Source organism: Ranitomeya variabilis, chromosome 2 (genome assembly GCF_051348905.1).
Source record: "Ranitomeya variabilis isolate aRanVar5 chromosome 2, aRanVar5.hap1, whole genome shotgun sequence".
In the NCBI taxonomy this organism is placed as follows: Eukaryota; Metazoa; Chordata; class Amphibia; order Anura; family Dendrobatidae; genus Ranitomeya; species Ranitomeya variabilis.
Window position 1 is genome coordinate 436970146 of NC_135233.1, and position 24477 is coordinate 436994622.

The 24477-nt window shown below is 46.0% G+C and overlaps 1 protein-coding gene across 8 annotated transcripts in view; it reads right to left on the reverse strand.

The window, feature by feature from the left end:
* LRRC4C (leucine rich repeat containing 4C) overlaps positions 1-24477 on the reverse strand; it is a 1072649-nt gene that overhangs the window by 419866 nt on the left and 628306 nt on the right. The window lies entirely within an intron of this gene.

The following is a 24477-nucleotide window of genomic DNA, read 5'->3' on the forward strand; positions in this document are numbered from 1 at the left end:
GTTCTTGTTTCTAGCATCTATCTGCTCTGACTAATAGAGAGGATTCCCATGTAAAAACCTACAGGATAAGTCCAAAAAGTCCATAATTATTTAGAGTATGGAAAGACTAGACTTAGTGATTCCACTTTTGCTTCTGCATCTTCGTAAAGCTCCATTACAAAATATACTGTACCTCCCAATATATGAAACTCCATCCTTTGTAAATTTAAGTGGTCAAACTTCATCACCTGTGACTGTCTGCTGTGGTCACATGTCAATCTTGACTGAGCAGGAGATACATATCAATCACTGTTCTTCCAATATCACATTCATGCACAAGTGACTGCTGCAGCCAATCACTGACCATAGAGATGATGTATAGGTTAAAGCTGTGACTAAAGCTGCAGTGGTCACATGCCTGTGTTGACCGTGCAGGTAGTACAGATTAATCTTTGTTAGTCTTGTTCAATATCGATGGAGATGTGAGCAATGCAGCTGTCACTGGGTTATGCATTAGTTACTGCTGTAGTCAGTGACTGCAGTAGTCACATGATAATCTTGACTAAGCAGGAAGTACAGATCCATCTTTGTTATTTCTGTTTCATTTGGAGAGACATGTGACCACTGCAGCCAGTCATTGTGGTGATGCATTGGCTACTTCTGTGGCCAATGACTGGTTGCAGTGGTCACATGTCGGTCTTGACTAAGCAGCAGGTACAGTTCCATCTTTGTTTTTCTATTCTATCCAGATGGACACATGACCTATGCAGTTAATCACGATGGTGACCAGTGATTAATCAGTGGTAATACCTCTCTTTTGGTAGAGCTGGAGATAGACATCCATCTTTGTTCTTCCTGTTACATCCAGAAGGGCAGACTAACCATGTTGACTTCAATGACATCCATTGAGCCCTATGTGACTGTGTAAGAACTAGAAGAATGGGAAGATCCAAAGTCCAATCAGAAGACCAATCCTAAGACAACAAGGCGCAAGCAGAGGACCTGGTAGGGAGTTGTGGCAGCATGATGAGCCAAGGACGGCTAAGTATACATTTATAGAATTTTTTAACCCCCTTCCCTACCATTAAAAGAATCCAGCAAAAATCTTGATTTGCTGGATTCATGTGAATCTAAACCCAATCAATTTGAATTCTGGCAAATTTGTTACAATTTTTTTTTATAATTTCAAAAGGCCGCTATGGCCAGTGATTGGCTTCAGTGATCGGATGAATATCTGGATCAAGCAGGAAGCAGAGACCGGTAGTAGTGGACTGATTTTAATACTAATGCTAAAAATAAAAACCAGAGTCTGGACAACCCCTTTGATACTCGGCAGGGCCCGTGTTGCTTGTCTCAGCATTCAGCAATGCGTTTTATGTAGTCATATTCACCACCGGTGCGTTGCAGATTGTGTTCCTTATTGCACATTAGGTGCTGTCATATATGCAAGGTTAAGTAATGACCAATGCAGCTCTCGTGTTTCCTCAAACTGATTCCCGTTAGAACCTTTCAGAAGAAGTGCTCGCTTGATGTGAAGTGACACCGCCCGTGGTACTATACATCATTACTGTGGTTTAGTGTTCCGTATGGTAATAGAGGCTTTTGTTTTTTTCTCCCCGTTTCTAAAAATCCTATGAATATATGAATAGATTAGAATGAATTTCTCCGAAGAGGAGTGAACGTCTGCGGCGCACTGTTCATTCAGGTGCTTCTGGGGGCAAAAGGCTGAAGACAATTAAATCCTCTAAACGGCAGTCAATCGACAGATGGATGAAACAGAGAAAACGCCGTAGAAAGTAATTCTGGACAGACAGACGGGGAGGAAATGTGGACAGGTTCAGAGACGGTTACTCCGTGGTGGGCGACAAACAAATCATTACCACGGAGGCATGAAAGGATTTGGAATTCGAGAAAGTGAAATTTGGGTGTGTTGACTAAATATCCATGGCATTTTAATTAGCTGTATCAGATCGCATGAAGCAAGAAGAGCATCTTTCAATTAAATATCAAATCAGGAGGGAAATGTTTGGAGATGTCACTCTGCCGAGACTCGCAGGATATTAAAGTGAAAAAAAATGGGATCTCTGTGTGACCTGAAACCAGAAATTCTCCCGACTCTTTTAGACGCAGGCAACAAATATTAACAGAATGAGCATCTTATGTGAAAGGGTAAACAAGGGAGTTTGCCAATGGGTGGTAGAAGAGACTCTCGAAAATATATCATCTGTTGGTCCGATTCTAGATAAATAGATAGATAGATAGATAGATAGATAATCTGCAAGTGCCCCAATTGCTGGCTAAATACACTTTAAGGATGAAAAAATATTATGCTCACCTTACCAGATGCCGGTTCTACTGCAACAACTCCCCACTTGGTCATTCTGCTATTTGGTTCTAGTCTCCCCACCTAGTCCTCCACTGACTCCTTTGCTAAGTTGTTGGAGTTAAGTTGTTGTAGAAGTGATTTGTGGTTTGCTGTAGTACATGTGTGTCTATCTCCTGGTCCCTGGTCCCATTTAGTGTATTCCTCCCTGTCCCTATCCTGCTCCCTATTGTTGGTTAGTGCTTTTGTATGATAGAAGTTTTTGTTATCCGTATTTTGTCATTGTGTCTTTTTACCTTTCATTTCTGTCCCATGCCTCATGGGTTGGAGGAGGGGACAGACCAGGGTTTAACAGGAGCATAGTAAGATGGGAGACTCAGTCCTCTCTACTAGGGTTGAGCGACTTTCATTTTTTTAAGATCGAGTAGGGTTTTGGGAAACCCGATTTTGTCCAGAGTCGAGTCGAGTGCAGTCGGCCGATTATCGCTAAAAGTCGGGGATCGACCGAAACACGAAACCCAATGCAAGTCAATGGGGAAGCATAGTCGGCAGTGAGTGGAGGCCAGGAAAACACCTACAGTGCCCATTTTAATGCCAAAAACATCCATTCTTGTTTCTGAAGCTTGCCAATCTTAATTAACTGTATAATAATAGTTGGGCATAGGGAATTGGGTGAAAGTTGTGGGGGGAGTAGGGCTGGCTCAAGTTTTTCGTGGGCCCAGGAAATGCGGACTACGTCACGGCGGTGTTGCAGGGAAAGGTAAGTATTTAAAAGTTGCAAGTGCTGTGATCCTGAGCAAGCAGGGGGGGGGCCCACTCGTTCGCATTGCCACTGGCACAGGGCCCCTCAAAGTACGGCGGTGTGTTTGCATGGCGGGGGCGCCTCCCACCAGCAGCGACACTTTTGCGTACTCTGAGGGGCCCTGTGCCAGTGACGTCGCCAACGAGTATGCCCCCCCACCTGATGAAGGAACCTGCACTTTCATCTGCACCTTCCTCTTTGTCCCTGTGTAAGGTGGTATAACATGCGGGAAGGGGAACCTTACTTTCAGCAGGGACAGATTCTGGCTGTGTAGAGTACAAGGGGAATGTAGTGGTCTAGGTCAATGTACCAGCAGACTCATTTAGCAGTGGCTGGGCAATGGGCAGGATGAGGAGGAAACAGATATAGGGCCAAAGAATAAAGTAGGCTACATGCAGTTCAAAATTGGTAACAGGACTAAACAGGCGGCATTGCTTTGTTCAGTGGAGTAGCAAACCCAAGAGCAGCAGACACTGTTTCAAGGGCCTAACCACACTAGTAGGCCAAATGCAGTTTAATATCTGATAGTATAGGGCGAAAGCCAGAATGTGGAAGCTCAGCTTTGTTCAGTTGAGGACAACACCAGGGAGGGGCAGACACCTTTAGTAGGCCGGAAAAGCCTATTGCATTTTTTAAAATGGTAATTTGGAGCAGAAGGTTGAAGCTCAGCTTTATTTACTTGAGGGCAACACCAGGGAGGGGCAGAAGCCGTTAGTAGGCCCTAACCACCATTTTTTTTTTTTAAACCACATAATGAGAGCCGGAAGGTTGAAGCTCAGCTTTATTTAGTTGAGGACAACACCAGGGAGGGGCACACAGACAGACACCTTTAGTAGGCCTGAAAAGCCTATTGCATTTTTCAAAATGGTAATTTGGAGCAGAAGGTTGAAGCTCAGCTTTATTTAGTTGAGGGCAACACCAGGGAGGGGCAGAAGCCGTTAGTAGGCCCTAACCACCATTTTTTTTTTAAAACCACATAATGAGAGCCGGAAGGTTGAAGCTCAGCTTTATTTAGTTGAGGACAACACCAGGGAGGGGCAGAAGCCGTTAGTAGGCCCTAACCACCATTTTTTTTTTTTAAACCACATAATGAGAGCCGGAAGGTTGAAGCTCAGCTTTATTTAGTTGAGGACAACACCAGGGAGGGGCACACAGACAGACACCTTTAGTAGGCCTGAAAAGCCTATTGCATTTTTCAAAATGGTAATTTGGAGCAGAAGGTTGAAGCTCAGCTTTATTTAGTTGAGGGCAACACCAGGGAGGGGCAGAAGCCGTTAGTAGGCCCTAACCACCATTTTTTTTTTAAAACCACATAATGAGAGCCGGAAGGTTGAAGCTCAGCTTTATTTAGTTGAGGACAACACCAGGGAGGGGCAGAAGCCGTTAGTAGGCCCTAACCACCATTTTTTTTTTTAAAACCACATAATGAGAGCCGGAAGGTTGAAGCTCAGCTTTATTTAGTTGAGGACAACACCAGGGAGGGGCAGAAGCCGTTAGTAGGCCCTAACCACCATTTTTTTTTTTAAAACCACATAATGAGAGCCGGAAGGTTGAAGCTCAGCTTTATTTAGTTGAGGACAACACCAGGGAGGGGCACACAGACAGACACCTTTTGTAGGCCTGAAAAGCCTATTGCATTTTTCAAAATGGTAATTTGGAGCAGAAGGTTGAAGCTCAGCTTTATTTAGTTGAGGGCAACACCAGGGAGGGGCAGAAGCCGTTAGTAGGCCCTAACCACCATTTTTTTTTTAAAACCACATAATGAGAGCCGGAAGGTTGAAGCTCAGCTTTATTTAGTTGAGGACAACACCAGGGAGGGGCAGAAGCCGTTAGTAGGCCCTAACCACCATTTTTTTTTTTAAAACCACATAATGAGAGCCGGAAGGTTGAAGCTCAGCTTTATTTAGTTGAGGACAACACCAGGGAGGGGCACACAGACAGACACCTTTAGTAGGCCTGAAAAGCCTATTGCATTTTTCAAAATGGTAATTTGGAGCAGAAGGTTGAAGCTCAGCTTTATTTAGTTGAGGGCAACACCAGGGAGGGGCAGAAGCCGTTAGTAGGCCCTAACCACCATTTTTTTTTTAAAACCACATAATGAGAGCCGGAAGGTTGAAGCTCAGCTTTATTTAGTTGAGGACAACACCAGGGAGGGGCAGAAGCCGTTAGTAGGCCCTAACCACCATTTTTTTTTTTTAAACCACATAATGAGAGCCGGAAGGTTGAAGCTCAGCTTTATTTAGTTGAGGACAACACCAGGGAGGGGCACACAGACAGACACCTTTAGTAGGCCTGAAAAGCCTATTGCATTTTTCAAAATGGTAATTTGGAGCAGAAGGTTGAAGCTCAGCTTTATTTAGTTGAGGGCAACACCAGGGAGGGGCAGAAGCCGTTAGTAGGCCCTAACCACCATTTTTTTTTTAAAACCACATAATGAGAGCCGGAAGGTTGAAGCTCAGCTTTATTTAGTTGAGGACAACACCAGGGAGGGGCAGAAGCCGTTAGTAGGCCCTAACCACCATTTTTTTTTTTAAAACCACATAATGAGAGCCGGAAGGTTGAAGCTCAGCTTTATTTAGTTGAGGACAACACCAGGGAGGGGCAGAAGCCGTTAGTAGGCCCTAACCACCATTTTTTTTTTTAAAACCACATAATGAGAGCCGGAAGGTTGAAGCTCAGCTTTATTTAGTTGAGGACAACACCAGGGAGGGGCACACAGACAGACACCTTTTGTAGGCCTGAAAAGCCTATTGCATTTTTCAAAATGGTAATTTGGAGCAGAAGGTTGAAGCTCAGCTTTATTTAGTTGAGGGCAACACCAGGGAGGGGCAGAAGCCGTTAGTAGGCCCTAACCACCATTTTTTTTTTAAAACCACATAATGAGAGCCGGAAGGTTGAAGCTCAGCTTTATTTAGTTGAGGACAACACCAGGGAGGGGCAGAAGCCGTTAGTAGGCCCTAACCACCATTTTTTTTTTTTAAACCACATAATGAGAGCCGGAAGGTTGAAGCTCAGCTTTATTTAGTTGAGGACAACACCAGGGAGGGGCACACAGACAGACACCTTTAGTAGGCCTGAAAAGCCTATTGCATTTTTCAAAATGGTAATTTGGAGCAGAAGGTTGAAGCTCAGCTTTATTTAGTTGAGGGCAACACCAGGGAGGGGCAGAAGCCGTTAGTAGGCCCTAACCACCATTTTTTTTTTAAAACCACATAATGAGAGCCGGAAGGTTGAAGCTCAGCTTTATTTAGTTGAGGACAACACCAGGGAGGGGCAGAAGCCGTTAGTAGGCCCTAACCACCATTTTTTTTTTTAAAACCACATAATGAGAGCCGGAAGGTTGAAGCTCAGCTTTATTTAGTTGAGGACAACACCAGGGAGGGGCAGAAGCCGTTAGTAGGCCCTAACCACCATTTTTTTTTTTAAAACCACATAATGAGAGCCGGAAGGTTGAAGCTCAGCTTTATTTAGTTGAGGACAACACCAGGGAGGGGCACACAGACAGACACCTTTTGTAGGCCTGAAAAGCCTATTGCATTTTTCAAAATGGTAATTTGGAGCAGAAGGTTGAAGCTCAGCTTTATTTAGTTGAGGGCAACACCAGGGAGGGGCAGAAGCCGTTAGTAGGCCCTAACCACCATTTTTTTTTTAAAACCACATAATGAGAGCCGGAAGGTTGAAGCTCAGCTTTATTTAGTTGAGGACAACACCAGGGAGGGGCAGAAGCCGTTAGTAGGCCCTAACCACCATTTTTTTTTTAAAACCACATAATGAGAGCCGGAAGGTTGAAGCTCAGCTTTATTTAGTTGAGGACAACACCAGGGAGGGGCAGAAGCCGTTAGTAGGCCCTAACCACCATTTTTTTTTTTAAAACCACATAATGAGAGCCGGAAGGTTGAAGCTCAGCTTTATTTAGTTGAGGACAACACCAGGGAGGGGCAGAAGCCGTTAGTAGGCCCTAACCACCATTTTTTTTTTTAAAACCACATAATGAGAGCCGGAAGGTTGAAGCTCAGCTTTATTTAGTTGAGGACAACACCAGGGAGGGGCAGAAGCCGTTAGTAGGCCCTAACCACCATTTTTTTTTTAAAACCACATAATGAGAGCCGGAAGGTTGAAGCTCAGCTTTATTTAGTTGAGGACAACACCAGGGAGGGGCAGAAGCCGTTAGTAGGCCCTAACCACCATTTTTTTTTTTAAAACCACATAATGAGAGCCGGAAGGTTGAAGCTCAGCTTTATTTAGTTGAGGACAACACCAGGGAGGGGCAGAAGCCGTTAGTAGGCCCTAACCACCATTTTTTTTTTTAAAACCACATAATGAGAGCCGGAAGGTTGAAGCTCAGCTTTATTTAGTTGAGGACAACACCAGGGAGGGGCACACAGACAGACACCTTTTGTAGGCCTGAAAAGCCTATTGCATTTTTCAAAATGGTAATTTGGAGCAGAAGGTTGAAGCTCAGCTTTATTTAGTTGAGGGCAACACCAGGGAGGGGCAGAAGCCGTTAGTAGGCCCTAACCACCATTTTTTTTTTAAAACCACATAATGAGAGCCGGAAGGTTGAAGCTCAGCTTTATTTAGTTGAGGACAACACCAGGGAGGGGCAGAAGCCGTTAGTAGGCCCTAACCACCATTTTTTTTTTTAAAACCACATAATGAGAGCCGGAAGGTTGAAGCTCAGCTTTATTTAGTTGAGGACAACACCAGGGAGGGGCAGAAGCCGTTAGTAGGCCCTAACCACCATTTTTTTTTTTAAAACCACATAATGAGAGCCGGAAGGTTGAAGCTCAGCTTTATTTAGTTGAGGACAACACCAGGGAGGGGCACACAGACAGACACCTTTAGTAGGCCTGAAAAGCCTATTGCATTTTTTAAAATGGTAATTTGGAGCAGAAGGTTGAAGCTCAGCTTTATTTAGTTGAGGGCAACACCAGGGAGGGGCAGAAGCCGTTAGTAGGCCCTAACCACCATTTTTTTTTTTTAAACCACATAATGAGAGCCGGAAGGTTGAAGCTCAGCTTTATTTAGTTGAGGGCAACACCAGGGAGGGGCAGAAGCCGTTAGTAGGCCCTAACCACCATTTTTTTTTTTTAAACCACATAATGAGAGCCGGAAGGTTGAAGCTCAGCTTTATTTAGTTGAGGGCAACACCAGGGAGGGGCAGAAGCCGTTAGTAGGCCCTAACCAAAGTTGAAGGCCAAATGCAGTTTAATTTCTGATACTATAGGCCGAAAGCCAGAAGGTGGAAGTTCCGATTTAGACAGTGGAGGACAATTTGAATTAGGGACTGCAGACAGACTTAGTAGGCTGTCCCCTGTGGACCATGCATCCACCACATTAACCCATTGCGCCGTAATGGACACGTAATCTTCCGTGGCCATGCCTACAGGTCCATGCGTCTGTTGTCAGGTGCACCTTTGTACTCACAGATTGCCAGAGTGCATGGACAATGCGGTCTTCTACATGCTGGTGGAGGGTTGGGATGGCTTTTCTCGCAAAAGAAGTGTCGACTGGTTAGCTTGTAGCGTGGTACAGCGTAGTCCATCATGGCCTTATTAATAGTAAATAAAATATATAACTAGGCTCTATGAACTTTTAAATAGGTTCCAGGGGTACACGGGCAGCATTGGTGTGGTCAGTGGAGGAGTATTGCAAGTAGGGGCTGCAGACAGGCTATCAAAGGCCTAAAATAACAAACAGTAGGCAGTCATGGCAGTTTTACATCGGTTACATGGATACACAGGCAGGCACTCCAGGCAGCATTGTGGTCAGTGGAGGAGTATTGCAAGTAGGGGCCGCAGACAGGCTATCAAAGGCCTAAAATAACAAACAATAGGCTCATGGCAGTTTTACAGCGGTTACATGGATACACGGGCAGGCAGCTTGGTGGTCAGTGGAGGAGTATTTAAAGTAGGGACCGCAGACAGGCTTCAAAGGCCTAACATAAGAAAATGGGCTGGCTGTAGGCACTTTATAATTGGTTCCAGGGGTACACGGGCAGCAGTGGTCTGGTCAGTGGAGGAGTATTTAAAGTAGGGACCGCAGACAGGCTATCAAAGGCCTAACATAACAAACAATAGGCTCATGGCAGTTTCACAGCGGTTACATGGATACACGGGCAGGCAGCTTGGTGGTCAGTGGAGGAGTATTGCAAGTAGGGGCTGCAGACAGGCTATCAAAGGCCTAAAATAACAAACAGTAGGCAGTCATGGCAGTTTTACATCGGTTACATGGATACACAGGCAGGCACTCCAGGCAGCATTGTGGTCAGTGGAGGAGTATTGCAAGTAGGGGCCGCAGACAGGCTATCAAAGGCCTAAAATAACAAACAATAGGCTCATGGCAGTTTTACAGCGGTTACATGGATACACGGGCAGGCAGCTTGGTGGTCAGTGGAGGAGTATTTAAAGTAGGGACCGCAGACAGGCTTCAAAGGCCTAACATAAGAAAATGGGCTGGCTGTAGGCACTTTATAATTGGTTCCAGGGGTACACGGGCAGCAGTGGTCTGGTCAGTGGAGGAGTATTTAAAGTAGGGACCGCAGACAGGCTATCAAAGGCCTAACATAACAAACAATAGGCTCATGGCAGTTTCACAGCGGTTACATGGATACACGGGCAGGCAGCTTGGTGGTCAGTGGAGGAGTATTGCAAGTAGGGGCTGCAGACAGGCTATCAAAGGCCTAAAATAACAAACAGTAGGCAGTCATGGCAGTTTTACATCGGTTACATGGATACACAGGCAGGCACTCCAGGCAGCATTGTGGTCAGTGGAGGAGTATTGCAAGTAGGGGCCGCAGACAGGCTATCAAAGGCCTAAAATAACAAACAATAGGCTCATGGCAGTTTTACAGCGGTTACATGGATACACGGGCAGGCAGCTTGGTGGTCAGTGGAGGAGTATTTAAAGTAGGGACCGCAGACAGGCTTCAAAGGCCTAACATAAGAAAATGGGCTGGCTGTAGGCACTTTATAATTGGTTCCAGGGGTACACGGGCAGCAGTGGTCTGGTCAGTGGAGGAGTATTTAAAGTAGGGACCGCAGACAGGCTATCAAAGGCCTAACATAACAAACAATAGGCTCATGGCAGTTTCACAGCGGTTACATGGATACACGGGCAGGCAGCTTGGTGGTCAGTGGAGGAGTATTGCAAGTAGGGGCTGCAGACAGGCTATCAAAGGCCTAAAATAACAAACAGTAGGCAGTCATGGCAGTTTTACATCGGTTACATGGATACACAGGCAGGCACTCCAGGCAGCATTGTGGTCAGTGGAGGAGTATTGCAAGTAGGGGCCGCAGACAGGCTATCAAAGGCCTAAAATAACAAACAATAGGCTCATGGCAGTTTTACAGCGGTTACATGGATACACGGGCAGGCAGCTTGGTGGTCAGTGGAGGAGTATTTAAAGTAGGGACCGCAGACAGGCTTCAAAGGCCTAACATAAGAAAATGGGCTGGCTGTAGGCACTTTATAATTGGTTCCAGGGGTACACGGGCAGCAGTGGTCTGGTCAGTGGAGGAGTATTTAAAGTAGGGACCGCAGACAGGCTATCAAAGGCCTAACATAACAAACAATAGGCTCATGGCAGTTTCACAGCGGTTACATGGATACACGGGCAGGCAGCTTGGTGGTCAGTGGAGGAGTATTGCAAGTAGGGGCTGCAGACAGGCTATCAAAGGCCTAAAATAACAAACAGTAGGCAGTCATGGCAGTTTTACATCGGTTACATGGATACACAGGCAGGCACTCCAGGCAGCATTGTGGTCAGTGGAGGAGTATTGCAAGTAGGGACCGCAGACAGGCTTCAAAGGCCTAACATAAAAAAATGGGCTGGCTGTAGGCACTTTATAATTGGTTCCAGGGGTACACGGGCAGCAGTGGTCTGGTCAGTGGAGGAGTATTTAAAGTAGGGACCGCAGACAGGCTATCAAAGGCCTAAAATAACAAACAATAGGCTCATGGCAGTTTCACAGCGGTTACATGGATACACGGGCAGGCAGCTTGGTGGTCAGTGGAGGAGTATTGCAAGTAGGGGCCGCAGACAGGCTATCAAAGGCCTAAAATAACAAACAATAGGCTCATGGCAGTTTTACAGCGGTTACATGGATACACAGGCAGCTTGGTGGTGAGTGGAGGAGTAGTGCAAGGAGTGTCTGTCCCAGTACTCCCAAAATATAAATAGATGTTAATGTCTCGCAAAACAACCAAAACAAAAAAAAAAGGTGGCATACTTAGGTACAGGGGTGGGCTCATCTACTGAGTTTCTGACATAGTAATTTGGCAGTAACTATTTAATGGTGCCAATATAGGACACAGACACAGACTACTTTAAGTTGCATCATAGATGTCTACAAATTTGTATTGTCAGTGCCAGACATTGAATGATGTCAGCGAATAGACTAAAGATTGGTGGAGCTGTGCGACATAATTTTGCACGTGGTAGAGCACATTTTGAGCTGGGGTAGGGGGGAACTCTCTTGAGGCCGGCGGGACCGCCCCAGGGCCCCTCATGTTACAACGGTGTGTCTGACGTTGGGTGCGCACCACCACCGCCAGAGACACTACATTGTACTATGAGGGACCCAGTAGCAATGCCGTCAACCAAAAGCGAGCACACCCACCTCTTCAGACAAACAGCAGTCTCACGGGTGCTTGCGCCAAGTCGCGATACCACGGCCCCGTGTGGGGAGTTTTGCCATTTAGGGAGGTGTAAACATGTCGTATGCTGTACAATCAGCTGCAGCAAATTAGACATTAGAAAAGTAATTCACAGGCAAGAGCTTTTCATAGGAAAGCTAGGTGTCGGCCGGGCAAGGTGGGGCAAAAGATTTCGAAATCCAGTTGTGGTTCATTTTAATGAATGTTAGATCGTCAACATTTTGGGTAGCCAGACGAGTCCTTTTTTCGGTTAATATTGAACCTGCAGCACTGAATACTCTTTCTGATAGGACACTTGCTGCCGGGCAAGCAAGCTCCTGCAATGCATATTCTGCCAATTCTGGCCAGGTGTCTAATTTGGAGGCCCAGTAATCAAATGGGAATGACGGTTGAGGGAGAACATCGATAAGGGATGAAAAATAGTTAGTAACCATACTGGACAAATGTTGTCTCCTGTCACTTTCAATTGATGCAGCAGTACCTGTCCTGTCTGCGGTCATAGCAAAATCACTCCACAACCTGGTCAGAAAACCCCTCTGTCCAATGCCACTTCTGATGTGTGCACCCCTAACACTCCTAGTCTGCTGCCCCCTGGAGCTCGTGTGAGAACGATCACGTGCGCTGTGTGCTGGGAATGCCTGAAGCAAACGGTCAACAAGAGTTGATTGTTTGGTTGCTAATATTAGTTCCAAGTTCTCATGTGGCATAATATTTTGCAATTTGCCTTTATAGCGTGGATCAAGGAGGCAGGCCAACCAGTAATCGTCATCGTTCATCATTTTCGTAATGCGTGTGTCCCTTTTTAGGATACGTAAGGCATAATCCGCCATGTGGGCCAAAGTTCCAGTTGTCAAATCTCCGGTTGTGATTGGTTGAGGGGCAGTTGCAGGCAAATCTACGTCACTTGTGTCCCTCAAAAAACCAGAACCCGGCCGTGACACGCAACCAAATTCCTGTGCCCCCGGGAAAGGTTCGGCATTAAAAATATACTCATCCCCATCATCCTCCTCGTCCTCCACCTCCTCTTCGCCCGCTACCTCGTCCTGTACACTGCCCTGACCAGACAATGGCTGACTGTCATCAAGGCTTTCCTCTTCCTCTGGTGCAGACGCCTGCTCCTTTATGTGCGTCAAACTTTGCATCAGCAGACGCATTAGGGGGATGCTCATGCTTATTACGGCGTTGTCTGCACTAACCAGCCGTGTGCATTCCTCAAAGCACTGAAGGACTTGACACATGTCTTGTATCTTAGACCACTGCACACCTGACAACTCCATGTCTGCCATCCTACTGCCTGCCCGTGTATCCTCCCACAAATAAATAACAGCACGCCTCTGTTCGCACAGTCTCTGAAGCATGTGCAGTGTTGAGTTCCACCTTGTTGCAACGTCTATGATTAGGCGATGCTGGGGAAGGTTCAAAGACCGCTGATAGGTCTGCATACGGCTGGCGTGTACAGGCGAACGTCGGATATGTGAGCAAAGTGCACGCACTTTGAGGAGCAGGTCGGAGAACCCAGGATAAGTTTTCAATAAGCACTGCACCACCAGGTTTAAGGTGTGAGCCAGGCAAGGAATGTGTTTCAGTTGGGAAAGGGAGATGGCAGCCATGAAATTCCTTCCGTTATCACTCACTACCTTGCCTGCCTCAAGATCTACTGTGCCCAGCCACGACTGCGTTTCTTGTTGCAAGAACTCGGACAGAACTTCCGCGGTGTGTCTATTGTCGCCCAAGCACTTCATAGCCAATACAGCCTGCTGACGCTTGGCAGTAGCTGGCCCATAATGGGACAACTGGTGTGCAACAGTGTCATCTGCCGATGGAGTGGTTGGCAGACTGCGTTCTGTGGAAGAGCTGTAGCTTCTGCAGGAGGACGAGGAGGAGGAGGAGGAGGGGGTGCGAACGCCTACAGCCAACTGTTTCCTAGACCGTGGGCTAGGCACAACTGTCCCTAAATTGATGTCGCCTGTGGACCCTGCATCCACCACATTCACCCAGTGTGCCGTGATGGACACATAACGTCCCTGGCCATGCCTACTGGTCCATGCATCTGTAGTCAGGTGCACCTTTGTACTCACAGATTGCCTGAGTGCATGGACGATGCGCTGTTTAACATGCTGGTGCAGGGCTGGGATGGCTTTTCTGGAAAAAAAGTGTCGACTGGGTAGCTCGTATCGTGGTTCAGCGTACTCCATCAGGGCTTTGAAAGCTTCGCTTTCAACTAACCGGTAGGGCATCATCTCTAACGAGATTAGTCTAGCTATGTGGGCGTTAAAACCCTGTGTACGCGGATGCGAGGATAAGTACTTCCTTTTTCTAACCAGAGTCTCATGTAGGGTGAGCTGGACTGGAGAGCTGGAGATCGTGGAACTTTCGGGTGTGCCGGTGTACATGGCAGACTGAGAGACGGTTGGAGACGGTATTGTTTCCGCCGGTGCCCTAGATGCAATATTTCCTCCTACAAAACTGGTGATTCCCTGACCCTGACTGCTTTTGGCTGGCAAAGAAACCTGCACAGATACTGCCTGTGGTGCGGAAAATGGTGGCCTTACAGTGACGGAAGGGATGTTGCGTTGCTGACTAGCTTCATTGGCCGAGGGTGCTACAACCTTGAGGGACGTTTGGTAGTTAGTCCAGGCTTGAAAATGCATGGTGGTTAAGTGTCTATGCATGCAACTAGTATTTAGACTTTTCAGATTCTGACCTCTGCTTAAGCTAGTTGAACATTTTTGACAGATGACTTTGCGCTGATCAGTTGGATGTTGTTTAAAAAAATGCCAGACTGCACTCTTCCTAGACTCGGATCCCTTTTCAGGGATTGCAGACTGAGCTTTAACCGGATGGCAACGCTGTGCTCCAACAGGTTTTGGCTTTGACACGCGTTTTGGGCCAGATACGGGCCCGGCAGATGTAACCTGTTGCGATGTTGATGCCTGCTGCGGCCCCTCCTCCACCTCCGCTTCTGAACTACTGCCGCCTGCACCCTGTTCCCCCAATGGCTGCCAATCGGGGTCAATAACTGGGTCATCTATTACCTCCTCTTCGAGCTCGTGTGCAACTTCGTCTGTGTCACTGTGTCGGTCGGTGGTATAGCGTTCGTGGCGGGGCAACATAGTCTCATCAGGGTCTGATTGTGGATCTGTACCCTGAGAGGGCAATGTGGTGGTCTGAGTCAAAGGAGCAGCATAGTACTCTGGCTGTGGCTGTGCATCAGTGCACTCCATGTCAGAATATACTTGTAATGGGCATGGCCTGTTAAATGTTTCACTTTCTAAGCCAGGGACGGTATGTGTAAAGAGCTCCATGGAGTGACCCGTTGTGTCGCCTGCTGCATCCTTCTCTCTTGTTGTAGTTTTTGCTGAGGAGGACAAGGAAGCGACTTGTCCCTGACCGTGAACATCCACAAGCGACGCGCTGCTTTTACATTTACCAGTTTCGGAAGAGGAGGCAAAAGAGCTAGAGGCTGAGTCTGCAATGTAAGCCAAAACTTGCTGTTGCTGCTCCGCCTTTAAAAGCGGTTTTCCTACTCCCAGAAAAGAGAGCGTTCGAGGCCTTGTGTAGCCTGACGACGAAACTGGCTCCACAGCTCCAGACTTAGGTGGAATATTTTTATCCCCACGACCACCTGATGCTCCTCTACCACTACCATCATTACCAGCTGACAATGAACGCCCACGACGACCTCTTGCACCAGACTTCCTCATTGTTTTAAAATCTTAACCAAAGTAACTTTATTTGTTGCTGTCAAACAACTTACACGGTGAGCTATAACTTCAGTATGATTTCAATATCCCTTAACAGGTTGGTGAGACCACAAGGAAAATCAGGCACAATGTTACACACTCTGTTTTCTGTGGCACAAAATCACAGAGATGACACACACGCAGGACTGTCACTCAAGCACTAATGTCAATATTAATCTCCCACCTAATTTATTTTTTTTTTTTTCTCAGGGAGACTTTAGAAACCAAATAATATTAAAAAAAAAAAAAAAAAAGGCTTTCTATGGCCCACAATTAGAGAGAGAGAGGTGGCACACCCAGGAGTCAAGACTGGCACACAAGCTGAGAGGGCAATATTACTCTCCCACTGTTTTTTTATGTATTTTTTGTTTTTTCAGGGAGACTTTAGAAACCCAATAATATTTTAAAAAAAAAATAAATAGGCTTTCTATGGCCCACTGAATGAGAGGGAGAGAGGTGGCACACCCAGGAGTCAAGACTGGCACACAAGCTGAAAGGGCAATATTACTCTCCCACTGTTTTTTTAGGTTTTTTTTTTTTTTTCAGGGAGACTTTAGAAACCCAATAATATTTTAAAAAAAAAATAAATAGGCTTTCTATGGCCCACTGAATGAAAGGGAGAGAGGTGGCACACCCAGGAGTCAAGACTGGCACACAAGCTGAAAGGGCAATATTACTCTCCCACTGTTTTTTTATGTATTTTTTGTTTTTTCAGGGAGACTTTAGAAACCCAATAATATTTAAAAAAAAAAATAAATAGGCTTTCTATGGCCCACTGAATGAGAGGGAGAGAGGTGGCACACCCAGGAGTCAAGACTGGCACACAAGCTGAAAGGGCAATATTACTCTCCCACTGTTTTTTTAGGTTTTTTTTTTTTTTTCAGGGAGACTTTAGAAACCAAATAATAAAAAAAAAAAAAAAAAAAAAAAATAGGCTTGCTATAGCCCACTGAATGAGAGATAGCACACACAGCAGTGGCACACAAGCCCTGACTGAGGCCAATATTTTTCTCCCACTGATTGATGTAGTGTTTTTGTGTTGAGGTAGAATTTAGAACACAAATCACGGAAAAAATAAATAGGCTTTCTATGGCCCACTGAATGAAAGGGAGAGAGGTGGCACACCCAGGAGTCAAGACTGGCACACAAGCTGAAAGGGCAATATTACTCTCCCACTGTTTTTTTATGTATTTTTTGTTTTTTCAGGGAGACTTTAGAAACCCAATAATATTTAAAAAAAAAAATAAATAGGCTTTCTATGGCCCACTGAATGAGAGGGAGAGAGGTGGCACACCCAGGAGTCAAGACTGGCACACAAGCTGAAAGGGCAATATTACTCTCCCACTGTTTTTTTAGGTTTTTTTTTTTTTTTCAGGGAGACTTTAGAAACCAAATAATATTAAAAAAAAAAAAAAAAAAAAAAAAAAATAGGCTTGCTATAGCCCACTGAATGAGAGATAGCACACACAGCAGTGGCACACAAGCCCTGACTGAGGCCAATATTTTTCTCCCACTGATTGATGTAGTGTTTTTGTGTTGAGGTAGAATTTAGAACACAAATCACGGAAAAAATAAATAGGCTTTCTATGGCCCACTGAATGAAAGGGAGAGAGGTGGCACACCCAGGAGTCAAGACTGGCACACAAGCTGAAAGGGCAATATTACTCTCCCACTGTTTTTTTATGTATTTTTTGTTTTTTCAGGGAGACTTTAGAAACCCAATAATATTTTTTAAAAAAAATAAATAGGCTTTCTATGGCCCACTGAATGAGAGGGAGAGAGGTGGCACACCCAGGAGTCAAGACTGGCACACAAGCTGAAAGGGCAATATTACTCTCCCACTGTTTTTTTAGGTTTTTTTTTTTTTTCAGGGAGACTTTAGAAACCAAATAATATTAAAAAAAAAAAAAAAAAATAGGCTTGCTATAGCCCACTGAATGAGAGATAGCACACACAGCAGTGGCACACAAGCCCTGACTGAGGCCAATATTTTTCTCCCACTGATTGATGTAGTGTTTTTGTGTTGAGGTAGATTTTAGAACACAAATCACGGAAAAAATAAATAGGCTTTCTATGGCCCACTCAGTGAGAGATGGCACACACAGGGATGGCACTGTAGCAGAAATGCCAATCTTAATCTCCCACAAAAAAAAAAAAAAAAAAAAAAAAAAACTGTCCTACAATTACTATCTCCCTGCAGTAATGTAAGCCAGGTATGGCAGGCAGCAATAGGAGTGGACTGATGCACAAATTAAATAAAAAGTGTGGACAAACAAAAAAGATAGCTGTGCAGAAAGGAAGGAACAAGAGGATATGTGCTTTGAAAAAAGCAGTTGGTTTCCACAGTGGCGTACACACAGCAATACAGCTATCACGGAGCCTTCTAGGGCAGCCCAATGAGCTACAGCGCTGAGGGGAAAAAAAAAAAAAAATAGCTTCCACAGTCCCTGCACACCGAAGGTGGTGTTGGACAGTGGAAATCGCTGCAGCACAAGCGGTTTGGTGGTTAGTGGACCCTGCCTAACGCTCTCCCTGCTTCTGACGAAGCGGCAGCAACCTCTCCCTAAGCTCAGATCAGCAGCAGTAAGATGGCGGTCGGCGGGAACGCCCCTTTATAGCCCCTGTGACGCCGCAGACAGCAAGCCAATCACTGCAATGCCCTTCTCTAAGATGGTGGGGACCAGGATCTATGTCATCACGCTGCCCACACTCTGCGTTCACCTTCATTGGCTGAGAAATGGCGCTTTTCGCGTCATTGAAACGCGACTTTGGCGCGAAAGTCGCGTACCGCATGGCCGACAAGCACAGGGGTCGGATCGGGTTTCATGAGACGCCGACTTAGCCAAAAGTCGGCGACTTTTGAAAATGATCGACCCGTTTCGCTCAACCCTACTCTCTACCATCAAGAGTACTGTCATGATTCTCAATGGCGAGAGAACATAGCCCAGCATATATGAGAACTAGCTCTTGGAAGATGGAAACTATACTGACCATGAACTAAACCTGCCGCACAACTAGAAGTGGCCGGGTAGCATGCCTACGTTTTTTTATCCCTAGATGCCCAGCGCCAGCCGGAGAAGTACCTAATCCTAGCAGAGGAAAAGACAGTCCTGGCTCACCTCTAGAGAAATTTTCCCAAAAGGCAGACAGAGGCCCCCACATATATTGGCGGTGATTTTAGATGAAATGACAAACGTAGTATGAAAATAGGTTTAGCAAAATCGAGGTCCGCTTACTAGATAGCAGGAAGACAGAAAGGGCACTTTCATGGTCAGCAGAAAACCCTATCAAAACACCATCCAGAAATTACTTTAAGACTCTAGCATTAACTCATAACACCAGAGTGGCAATTTCCGATCACTAGAGCTTTCCAGACACAGTAACGAAACAGCAGCTGTGAACAGGAACAAAATGCAAAAACACACAAGGACAAAAGTCCAACTTAGCTGGGGGTTGTCTAGTAGCAGGAACAAGCACAGAAGGCTTCTGATAACATTGTTGACCGGCATGAAACTGACAGAGGAGCAAGGTTATATAGCGACTCCCACATCCTGATAGGAGCAGGTGAACAGAGGGGATGATGCACACAAGTTCAATTCCACAAGTGGCCACCGGGGGAGCCCAGAATCCAATTTCACAACAGTACCCCCCCCTCAAGGAGGGGGCACCGAACCCTCACCAGAACCACCAGGGCGATCAGGATGAGCCCTATAAAAGGCACGGACAAGATCGGAGGCATGAACATCAGAGGCAGTGACCCAAGAATTATCCTCCTGACCGTATCCCTTCCATTTGACCAGATACTGGAGTTTCCGTCTGGAAACACGAGAGTCTAAGATCTTTTCCACAACGTACTCCAACTCACCCTCAACCAACACCGGAGCAGGAGGCTCAACGGAAGGCACAGCCGGTACCTCATACCTGCGCAACAATGACCGATGAAAAACATTATGAATCGAAAAGGATGCAGGGAGGTCCAAACGGAAGGACACAGGGTTAAGAATCTCCAATATCTTGTACGGGCCGATGAACCGAGGCTTAAATTTAGGAGAAGAAACCCTCATAGGGACAAAATGAGAAGACAACCACACCAAGTCCCCAACACAAAGCCGAGGACCAACACGACGACGGCGGTTGGCAAAAAGCTGAGTCTTCTCCTGGGACAACTTCAAATTGTCCACCACCTGCCCTCAAATCTGATGCAACCTCTCCACCACAGCATCCACTCCAGGACAATCCGAAGATTCCACTTGACCGGAGGAAAATCGAGGATGAAACCCCGAATTACAGAAAAACGGGGACACCAAGGTGGCAGAGCTGGCCCGATTATTGAGGGCGAACTCCGCCAAAGGCAAAAAGGCAACCCAATCATCCTGATCCGCAGACACAAAACACCTCAAATATGTCTCCAAGGTCTGATTAGTCCGCTCGGTCTGGCCATTAGTCTGAGGATGGAAAGCAGACGAAAAAGACAAATCTATGCCCATCCTAGCACAGAATGCCCGCCAAAATCTAGACACGAATTGGGTCCCTCTGTCAGAAACGATATTCTCCGGAATACCATGCAAACGAACAACATTTTGAAAAAACAGAGGAACCAACTCGGAAGAAGAAGGCAACTTAGGCAAGGGAACCAGATGGACCATCTTAGAGAAACGGTCACACACCACCCAGATGACAGACATCTTCTGAGAAACAGGCAGATCCGAAATAAAATCCATCGAGATGTGCGTCCAAGGCCTCTTCGGGATAGGCAAGGGTAACAACAATCCACTAGCCCGAGAGCAACAAGGCTTGGCCCGAGCACAAACGTCACAAGACTGCACAAAGCCTCGCACATCTCGTGACAGGGAAGGCCACCAGAAGGACCTTGCCACCAAATCCCTGGTACCAAAGATTCCAGGATGACCTGCCAACGCAGAAGAATGAACCTCAGAGATGACTCTACTGGTCCAATCATCAGGAACAAACAGTCTACCAGGTGGGCAACGATCAGGTCTATCCGCCTGAAACTCCTGCAAGGCCCGCCGCAGGTCTGGAGAAACGGCAGACAATATCACTCCATCTTTAAGGATACCTGTGGGCTCAGAATTACCAGGGGAGTCAGGCTCAAAACTCCTAGAAAGGGCATCCGCCTTAACATTCTTAGAACCCGGTAGGTAAGACACCACAAAATTAAACCGAGAGAAAAACAACGACCAGCGCGCCTGTCTAGGATTCAGGCGCCTGGCAGACTCAAGGTAAATTAAATTTTTGTGGTCAGTCAATACCACCACCTGATGTCTGGCCCCCTCAAGCCAGTGACGCCACTCCTCAAAAGCCCACTTCATGGCCAAAAGCTCCCGATTCCCAATATCATAATTCCGCTCGGCGGGCGAAAATTTACGGGAAAAAAAAGCACAAGGTCTCATCACGGAGCAGTCGGAACTTCTCTGCGACAACACCGCCCCTGCTCCGATTTCAGAAGCGTCGACCTCAACCTGAAAAGGAAGAGCAACATCAGGCTGACGCAACACTGGGGCGGAAGAAAAGCGGCGCTTGAGCTCCCGAAAGGCCTCCACAGCATCAGGGGACCAATCAGCAACATCAGCACCCTTCTTAGTAAAATCAGTCAATGGTTTTACAACATCAGAAAAACCAGCAATAAATCGACGATAAAAGTTAGCAAAGCCCAAAAATTTCTGAAGACTCTTAAGAGAAGAGGGTTGCGTCCAATCACCAATAGCCTGAACCTTGACAGGATCCATCTCGATGGAAGAGGGGGAAAAAATGTATCCCAAGAAGGAAATCTTCTGAACCCCAAAAACACACTTAGAACCCTTCACACACAAGGAATTAGACCGCAAAACCTGAAACACCCTCCTGACCTGCTGGACATGAGAGTCCCAGTCATCCGAAAAAATCAGAATATCATCCAGATACACAATCATAAATTTATCCAAATAATCGCGGAAAATGTCATGCATAAAGGACTGGAAGACTGAAGGGGCATTTGAAAGACCAAAAGGCATCACCAAATACTCAAAATGGCCCTCGGGCGTATTAAATGCGGTTTTCCACTCATCCCCCTGCTTGATTCGCACCAAATTATACGCCCCACGGAGATCAATCTTAGAGAACCACTTGGCCCCCTTTATACGAGCAAACAAATCAGTAAGCAGTGGTAACGGATATTGATATTTAACCGTGATTTTATTCAAAAGTCGATAATCAATACACGGCCTCAAAGAGCCGTCTTTCTTAGACACAAAGAAAAAACCGGCTCCTAAGGGAGATGACGAAGGACGAATATGTCCCTTTTCCAAGGACTCCTTTATATATTCTCGCATAGCAGCGTGTTCAGGCACAGACAGATTAAATAAACGCCCCTTAGGGTATTTACTACCCGGGATCAAGTCTATGGCACAATCGCACTCCCGGTGCGGAGGTAGTGAACCAACCTTGGGTTCTTCAAAAACGTCACGAAAGTCAGACAAGAATTCAGGAATCTCAGAGGGAATAGATGATGAAATGGAAACCAAAGGTACGTCCCCATGAGTTCCTTTACATCCCCAGCTTAACACAGACATAGCTCTCCAGTCGAGGACTGGGTTATGAGATTGCAGCCATGGCAATCCCAGCACCAAAACATCATGTAGATTATACAGCACCAGAAAGCGAATAACCTCCTGGTGATCCGGATTAACACGCATAGTCACTTGTGTCCAGTATTGTGGTTTATTACTAGCCAATGGGGTGGAGTCAATCCCTTTCAGAGGTATCGGAGCCTCCAATGGCTCCAAATCATACCCACAGCGTTTGGCAAAGGACCAATCCATAAGACTCAAAGCAGCGCCAGAGTCGACATAGGCGTCCGCGGTAATAGATGACAAAGAACAAATCAGGGTCACAGATAGAATAAACTTAGACTGTAAAGTGCTAATTGAAACAGACTTGTCAGGTATCTTAGTACGCTTAAAGCATGCTGATATAACATGAGTTGAATCACCACAATAGAAGCACAACCCATTTTTTCGTCTAAAATTCTGCCGCTCGCTTCTGGACAGAATTCTATCACATTGCATATTTTCTGGCGTTTTCTCAGTAGACACCGCCAAATGGTGCACAGGTTTGCGCTCCCGCAGACGCCTATCGATCTGAATAGCCATCGTCATGGACTCATTCAGACTTGCAGGCACAGGGAACCCCACCATAACATCCTTAATGGCATCAGAGAGACCTTCTCTGAAAATCGCCGCCAGGGCGCACTCATTCCACTGAGTAAGCACAGACCATTTGCGGAATTTTTGGCAGTATATTTCAGCTTCATCTTGCCCCTGAGACAAGGACATCAAGGCCTTTTCCGCCTGAAGCTCTAAATGAGGTTCCTCATAAAGCAACCCCAAGGCCAGAAAAAACGCATCCACATTGAGCAACGCAGGATCCCCTGGTGCCAATGCAAAAGCCCAGTCTTGAGGGTCGCCCCGGAGCAAGGAAATTACAATCCTGACCTGCTGTGCAGGGTCTCCGGCAGAGCGAGACTTCAGGGACAAAAACAATTTGCAATTATTTTTAAAATTTTGAAAGTGAGATCTATTCCCCGAGAAGAACTCAGGCAAAGGAATTCTAGGCTCAGACATAGGTGCATGAACAACAAAATCTTGCAAATTTTGTACCTTTGTGGCGAGATTATTCAAACCTGTAGCTACACTCTGAAGATCCATTTGAAACAGGTGAACACAGAGCCATTCAAGGATTAGAAGGAGAGAAAGAGAGGAAGGCTGAAGTATAGGCAGACTAGCAAGTGATTCAATTAAGAGCACACTCAGAACTAGAGGAAAAAAAAAAAAAAAAAAAAAATTGTAGCAGACTTCTTTTTTCTCTCCTTTCTCAGCCAGTAATTTAACCCTTTTTTGGGCCGGTCAAACTGTCATGATTCTCAATGGCGAGAGAACATAGCCCAGCATATATGAGAACTAGCTCTTGGAAGATGGAAACTATACTGACCATGAACTAAACCTGCCGCACAACTAGAAGTGGCCGGGTAGCATGCCTACGTTTTTTTATCCCTAGATGCCCAGCGCCAGCCGGAGAAGTACCTAATCCTAGCAGAGGAAAAGACAGTCCTGGCTCACCTCTAGAGAAATTTTCCCAAAAGGCAGACAGAGGCCCCCACATATATTGGCGGTGATTTTAGATGAAATGACAAACGTAGTATGAAAATAGGTTTAGCAAAATCGAGGTCCGCTTACTAGATAGCAGGAAGACAGAAAGGGCACTTTCATGGTCAGCAGAAAACCCTATCAAAACACCATCCAGAAATTACTTTAAGACTCTAGCATTAACTCATAACACCAGAGTGGCAATTTCCGATCACTAGAGCTTTCCAGACACAGTAACGAAACAGCAGCTGTGAACAGGAACAAAATGCAAAAACACACAAGGACAAAAGTCCAACTTAGCTGGGGGTTGTCTAGTAGCAGGAACAAGCACAGAAGGCTTCTGATAACATTGTTGACCGGCATGAAACTGACAGAGGAGCAAGGTTATATAGCGACTCCCACATCCTGATAGGAGCAGGTGAACAGAGGGGATGATGCACACAAGTTCAATTCCACAAGTGGCCACCGGGGGAGCCCAGAATCCAATTTCACAACAGAGTACCCATGGGACAAGGATAGTTAGAGTCCAAGTTCCAAGGACTGTTTGAGGCTACTGATCTGATATTTGGATTACACTTGGACATATGTGCAAGTCAATGAGTGCGTACAAATCATCAAACTACACCTGGATAACATCTAAGTGCAGCTCGATTTCTGAGCACTGACAGATTGGAGAAAATGCAGAAATGTTGTCCTCCATATTCTCGTTACAGTCTGCTCCTACTTTTCATTTGAGAGAATCATATCACATTATGATCAGGGTTTGATCAGTGTGTCATTTGCATAATCATCTCTATTCTCTGCTCTTCCCATGCCCAAAAAGGAAGCCAG